Consider the following 7,197-nt stretch of genomic DNA (forward strand, 5'->3'; position numbering starts at 1 on the left):
CTCCATCCCGGATACTTTGGACCCTCTTCAGTTTGCCCCAATAGATCCACTAAAGATGCCATCTCTCACACCCTGCATTCTTCTCTCACACACATTGACAGCAATAACAGGAGCTATATAAGGCTGCTATTTATCGACTATAGCTCAGCTTTCAATACTATAGTCCCCATCTAGCTTGCTTCTAAACACTTCACTCTGCAACTGGATCCTTGATTTCCTCACTGGAAGACCTCAAGCGGTGAAACTAGGCAAGTACACCTCCAGCTCCATCACCCTGAAAGTAGGAGACCCACAGGGCTGTGTCCTGAGTCCCCTGCTCGACTCTCTCTACACACAAGACTGCGAGTCTTCGCACAGCTGCACATCTATAATCAAATGGTGGTTCTGGGCCTAATTGACAAAAATAATGAGACCACATTCTTGGATGAGGTAGAGAAACTCACATCATAGTGCCAGGACAACTGTCTCTCTCTGAATGTGAGCAAAACGAAAGAGCTGATTGTGGACTTCAGGAAGAGACAGCAGCAGCCCCTGCACATGATTTGGACTACTCACATTCAAACACAGGTTAATAAAGCCAGGCAAAGACTGTACCATCTGCGACAGCTGAGAAAATTCAGGGTGTCACCAGCAATCCTAAAAACTTTCTATTCAGGGGCTATGCTCTACCCTCTCTGCAGGACATCTACCTCAAACACTGCAAAAGCAGAGCTGTTAAAATCATCAAGGACTCCATCCACCCCAGTAACCATCTTTTCATTAGCTGCCATCTGGTAAGCCTGATGGCAAAAAAAATTGAGAGTCTTAGGAGTTTCTTCCCCAGGCCATCAGGCTCCTGAACTCAAACCAGCCTCTTAACATCACTTAATGTTCATCAATTAAGAAAAACATGTTTTTAATAGTTTTAGCTTAACCCTGGATCAGACATTAAATTACACTGAATTCATTGTAGCTTGTTTGAAACTATAGTTTAAAAAAAAAAAAAAAAAAAAAAACAGCACTGGGTTGTTGACAGATACACTGACTATTTTTTTTCACTTTGGTTCACCTGTTTGCTCAATACTTTCTTGGTATCAACCATGGATAAATCAGACAGTGACTAACGCAGTGTTGTTGGTGGAAGGATGCTACTGAGGACACGGGAAATAAAAACTAAAGACACCAATCAAAAAATGTTTTGGTTGTAACATTTCAAAAGGAAAATGAAGAAACACTATATTTCCTAATAAGTTGTTAGCATGTCACACAACATCTTCCTCAAACCAAAGCAGTGAAGTACATTCAACCTCATGTTCACTTTATAATGAAATTGGAATTAAACTAAAATGTGATCACTGGGCCGGAGAACAAGGTTCGGAGGACCCTAAAACGAGTGAACGTAAGGAAAGCAGCCGGACCTGATGGGATTTCTGGCCGTGTTCTGATGTCCTGCATTGATCAGCTCGCTGGTGTGTTTAATAAAATCTATCCTGATCCCTTTGTCCAAGAACAATAAACCCTCTGCATAGTAGGAACTTCCTTAGTGTATACTCGTTCTGTTTTTCTTTTTCCTAAATTCTTGTACTAGAAATAAAAAAGATCTGCAATGCATTGTGATGCTGAGAAAAATTATTTTGAATTCATTATCATAAACATGTTACTTTACACAGCGCTGGTCAGAATGAGCCAATCAATTATTATTAGGTAATAGAGTCATTTTATAGATGTTTTGCTGTGGCGGGTTTCAATTTAAATAACATTTGACATATCTTAGCCTTTTAGCATACACATCTCCTCTAGATGGCAAAAAAAGTTTGAAGGTGACACAAATGTGGTTGAACAACAGAGGAATCAAGCGCCCACTAGAGGAGAAACAGCGTTGTGTGTTTGCGCGGCAATGCTGCCATCTACTGCACGGAGAGGGAAGTGTGTAAAACAACAATAAAACAATGGGAAAACATCTATTCGTTTAGATAGGATACAAATATGCTCATTATTTAACAATCTCAACAACTATGAAAATAACAGTCCACAAAATGTATGTGGAAAAATAACAGATAAACCAGAACCAGAAATATTAAGCTGGAAGGAGATGTGGAAAATTAAACCAAACCTCGGAATTAAAACAAAAGAAAGCAAATAGTTTAAATGAATAAATAAATAAATAGGCTACACATTTAAAATAGCAGTGGTGGTAGATTTATTATTATTATTATTATTATTATTATACAAAACAAAGGTGAAACAAAACATTCATCACAAAACAGCTATTATTATTATTACTAAATATTTGAGAATAAATGGCAGAGAGCATGGGCGTAGGGGTTTGCAGCAGCATATGTGTATGGAGTGGTAGTCCAAACGCCTATTACATGCTTTCATGCAGCTGGGTAAATATTGACCCTGGTTACTTGCCTACATAGATGCCCTCAGCTCATTTGAGAGAGAGAGAGAAAGACCCCCTGGACTGAAGAAATTAAAAAGCGGTTGTCATATATATTATATTTAACAAAAAATGCTTTTTCAAAAATGTGTAAAAAAAATAAATAATACACTGGTAGAAAATTATATATTTATATATATATATATATATATTTTTTTTATTATTATTATTTTCATTGTTGTTTTGTTTTAAAATACAGGCTATATTAGATTTTTTATTGATTTTAATATATATTGTAATTTATTTTATTTTTATTTATTTATTTTTGTTGCATGGCAATATATTGCTTATAGTTTATGTTAACCAATGCATTAACTCAGTGGTTCCCAACCCTATGGTCCCTGCTCCTGGAAGACCCCCAACACTGCACATTTTGCATGTCTCCTTTCTCTGACACACCAATTCCAGGTCTTGACTTGTGGAGTCTCTACTAATGAGCTGATGACCTGAATCAGGTGTGTTTGATTAAGGAGATGACTGCACTGTTGGTGTGCCTCCAGGACCAGGGTTGGGAGCCATTGCATTAACTGATATTAACAAATATGACATAAATTGCCCCCTGAAATCCAACTAGCACAGGGTTTAATTAGTTTAGATGATTCCAGGTAAAGAGCTCACAACACTTTTATTGAAACAGGTGGCTTTCCATTCCTGAAAATAAACTGATTTTAGTGCATAGGGCACCTTAAGCTCAATAAAAGAGCAAATGTCTCCTCCTGCCAAGAAATATCCCGAGTTGAGTGGTTGCATGACTTGTAATACAAAGCTTACCGTTTTAAACCCTGGGCCGAGGCCTGCGTTTACTCACGCGGGACAGGGAAACGGCCAGTGCCCGGTTGTTGCTCTTGGACGTCTTGACTTCTCTTGCTCTGTAAACCCATATGCTCTAATGACTTCCAGCAACTTTATCTGTGCGAGATCTTCTGTGAAAGCGCTGGGGGTCGAATATCTTCGATCTATCCCAGTTTATGGCACTTTTACAGAACAGGAGTTATATGTGAACGCGAAGACCTTTGCAAACTGATACTTTTCCTTCACAAACAGTCAGTCAATGTGGATGGAAACACACTTGTAGAGTTCTGAAAGCACTCTTGTCTAAAGATCGCAGGTGCAGCAATAAAGAAGAGAGAGAGGAAGATGGAGTCAGGAACCATGCTGTCGTTTCCACTAGAATTTAAAAATGAATTCTTCTCTGTTTCGTGTCATGAATAACCACACATTTTATCCAGTGAAATACAAGAGAAACATTTTCATGCGGACAGTGGATGGTAGGTTTATACAAGTCCTTAAAAAAACACCAAAAGCGGTCCATAACTCGTGCGCTATATTCCAAATCTTATAGTATTTTCCCCTTCTGTTAAAGCTTTCGAATCTCACTTATAGTCATACGTTCAATCCCATCTACATTGTTTAATTAAATCCTTAAAGGCTTAATTTATAATTGAAATTAAGCATGAATGATATTTGAAACTTCTGTTATGCTTTAGTATTTTCCAGATTAATAACGCCACTTTCTAGAAAAGAACAGCATTACATTTTCATGTACAAATGCTCTACAATCTTTTAATTTGATACTTGGTGGAGTGTGATTTAACCTACATAGGCTAATTAATTTTAAGTCATAGACTATTTTACTTCAAATTGTGTTGGGTGAAATATAAGGAATAATTTTCAAAGTTACAATGTAAGGCCTTAATTAATTTGCATTGAATTATTTATCAGTTGCATTGATCCACGGGGAAATGAGGAAAACGCAAGCAGAATCATAGTTTTTGAATAATATTACGCATTTATTAATTTCCAGAACGTCTCTTCATCTTCGTTTTCTGTTTTCATTGCATTGACTTACGGTGCTAATTTAAACACAGACATATCCAAATCGCTGTGCAATTAGAGGAACAGTTTTCAGATAATAAATGCTCTGTAATAAATCTTTCAAATTATATGCCAAGACTAATGAATAGTTAAACAATAAAACACTAAAGGTAATTCACTCAAAATTAAAACACAATGCATTGTTTTATTCTCTGAAATTACAAACGCTAGGAGTCGCCAATGTCACAGAGATCAATTTCATGAACACTTTAAACTGTGTGTGGCCTTATGAAAGCTGATACAGGCAGCCAGATATTACAAAAACACCAGACTGGGTTTTAAAAGGAGTTATAATGTATTTTGTGCAGTTGTTGTGTAATATACCTCATCTTAAAATAATATGACTATTATAATGTTTTCATAGAATTGAGAAGAACCATAGGCTATAAACCTGATGGCTGATGCTTTAATGTAGCAAGTATCATTTTGGGATCTATTAATGCAAAAAGAATGCCAAAAATCGTAATGCAAAATATATATATTTTTTTGTCTTTTATTTTTTAAAGATTTTATGATAAAATCTTTTTTTTTCCCATGTTATCATAGTTTAGTGCTCTGAACACATATCCAACTGAAGTCAAGAAACATCAGCCGTAGGTAAAGCACACTATACCCTTGATCTTCCCTCAGCATCTCTGTCTGTGTCTCTCTTTAGGGTTTAAGGGCTTTAGTCTAATAGCTCCATTAGCTATAGCCAGTGGAATTAAGTAGCATAACAGCAGCTACTGCTTTAACCATCAATAACACACATGCTTTACTAACGGTGCTTTCTTTCTTTCTTTCTTTCTTTCTTTCTTTCTTTCTTTTTATATCAGAAAAAAGAAATACTGAGCAAAATGATCATTGTTTTTAGTGCAAAAATAGCCTCTACTAATATTACAATTGCACCCCAAAGATAAAATTATAAGATGTGCTCACCCTCCAAAAATCAAGCGACTCAATGATACACACATGCTTTCGGTTCAGTAAAGATCCATCTGTGGTGAGCAACAGTAACACACCATTTAACAACTCGTGCTTTGTTTTATCCATTGTTTGCTTCTTCTGTCCACTTTTCCCTTTTGAAAACGAAAGCCTCTGGCTGTTAACCATTTTCTCTGTCTGGAGCACAAAACACAGTGGAGATTCGTTCAAATGCGACAAATCAGCCTTTGTCTCATTTTGTTAGCCATCTTGAATGCATTTTGAGCCACAATGCATTATGGGATCACATTTACCATAAAGAATAGGCCTGTATGTGATGCTGCCTTAAAATTTGACAGCATATTGTGCTTATAAAGCTTTAAAATCCTGCATTAAGTCGGCAGCTGACTAGATTCTAGTGAGCTGGTATCTTCATGAAAAGGATCTGTTTTATAACACAGAAAACACATAAAGCATATGTAAGCGGCACAAAGAGACTTAGCTTTTATTCAAAAACACTGTTTTTTTATTCGTGACCATTGCCTGTTTTTAGAGCGTTTCATTCAAGTCCAAAATTTCACTTAGTTTTCAGTGCAGCTCAAAAGCAGTTTGGCTAATGAGGCCTGATATGAAACAACAGACTGCGTTGTGGGCCATTAGAGCACGCTCACGCACACTGCAAATGAGACGGGATGCCAGGAAGACTTTCCTAGGAGAGTCTCGGATGAAAGCAAAGTTCTGTGGAGGATCTTCAGCAGAGACGATCAAAGAATAGACACAGACACACACACACACACACACGCGCGTGCGGTGGGTTTGGTGAGGTAATCTGGAGCATTAACACGTTTGAAACGTTCCCTGTGATCCACCTCCGCTCTGTCATCTCTGAGGAAAACCCCCTCATCAACATGACTCTTTCTTTCCAGGCCTAAAAAAAGAGTGCGAGCTTTGTTTCTCCTCTCATTCCCTGTGTTTTATCTTGGTAATTATGTCTAAATGTGAATGCTGTTGAGAAGAGATGGCTCTGTTTCAGCCTCGGGGGAGCAGATGTGAAGGTGTTCGATTTCTGAGATTGTTAAACATATATATACACGGACACACACTGCTGTCTAATCCTGTAGGAAATAAAAAGACAAATGATGTCTTTTAAACGTTGCACTCATTTTTCCTAGACAATAGGAGTTAATGGTGATCCGTGGGAACAAAGACCCCATTAACTTCAGAAGATATCAGAGCGATGTCTCAAACTGTGCTTAGTCAGTTAGAGATTACAAATTGAACACAAAACTCTTCGCAAAAACAAATGTCAAGTTATGCAACACACATTAATTTCACAGCTCACTTATTTCAGTTGCATCAGTTTGTTTTTTCTCCAAATGAATGGTGTTGCAGTGATGATGTATTTTTGTAGGACACCCCAGACGTTAGCATGACCCTGGTTTCTTTGACAAAAACCAAATGGTATTTTCCACTGGCTTTTGTATTATTGCAGAAAATACTGATGTGTATTATGTAGCTAATGGAATAAAATATGAAAATGTCTTGTGTTAAGTTTATTTCAGACATTTAACCCAAAAAAAAAACATAAAACAACAAGAACAAAACGTTAAATTGAGAGGATGATGAGATGGACGTTACCTCATTTCCGGGTTTTGACTTACAAAAGTACCTCCTTTTGCAGCACATAATTTTTTTCGTTTATTCTTTTTTTTTATTGCATTCTGAACCATTTATTCAATCAATTCATTCAAAACGTCTATTTTATTCAGCAACGAAGTGAGTGACTGTCTTTACGATTAGCTTATTCATGGAAGAGTGAGTCATTGAATCATTTACTCATCTGATTCATTCAAAAACGTGAATCCATTCAGAAATTAAACATTGCTAGGTTATACTTTGCCATTTGTTAAATATTTTTTGTTGGAGTCAGAAAAAATAGACAAAACAACTGGGAATATTATGTTTAATATTATTTTTTGAACTATTGTAGGCTACCT

Source organism: Carassius auratus, chromosome 38 (genome assembly GCF_003368295.1).
Source record: "Carassius auratus strain Wakin chromosome 38, ASM336829v1, whole genome shotgun sequence".
Taxonomy (NCBI): domain Eukaryota; kingdom Metazoa; phylum Chordata; class Actinopteri; order Cypriniformes; family Cyprinidae; genus Carassius; species Carassius auratus.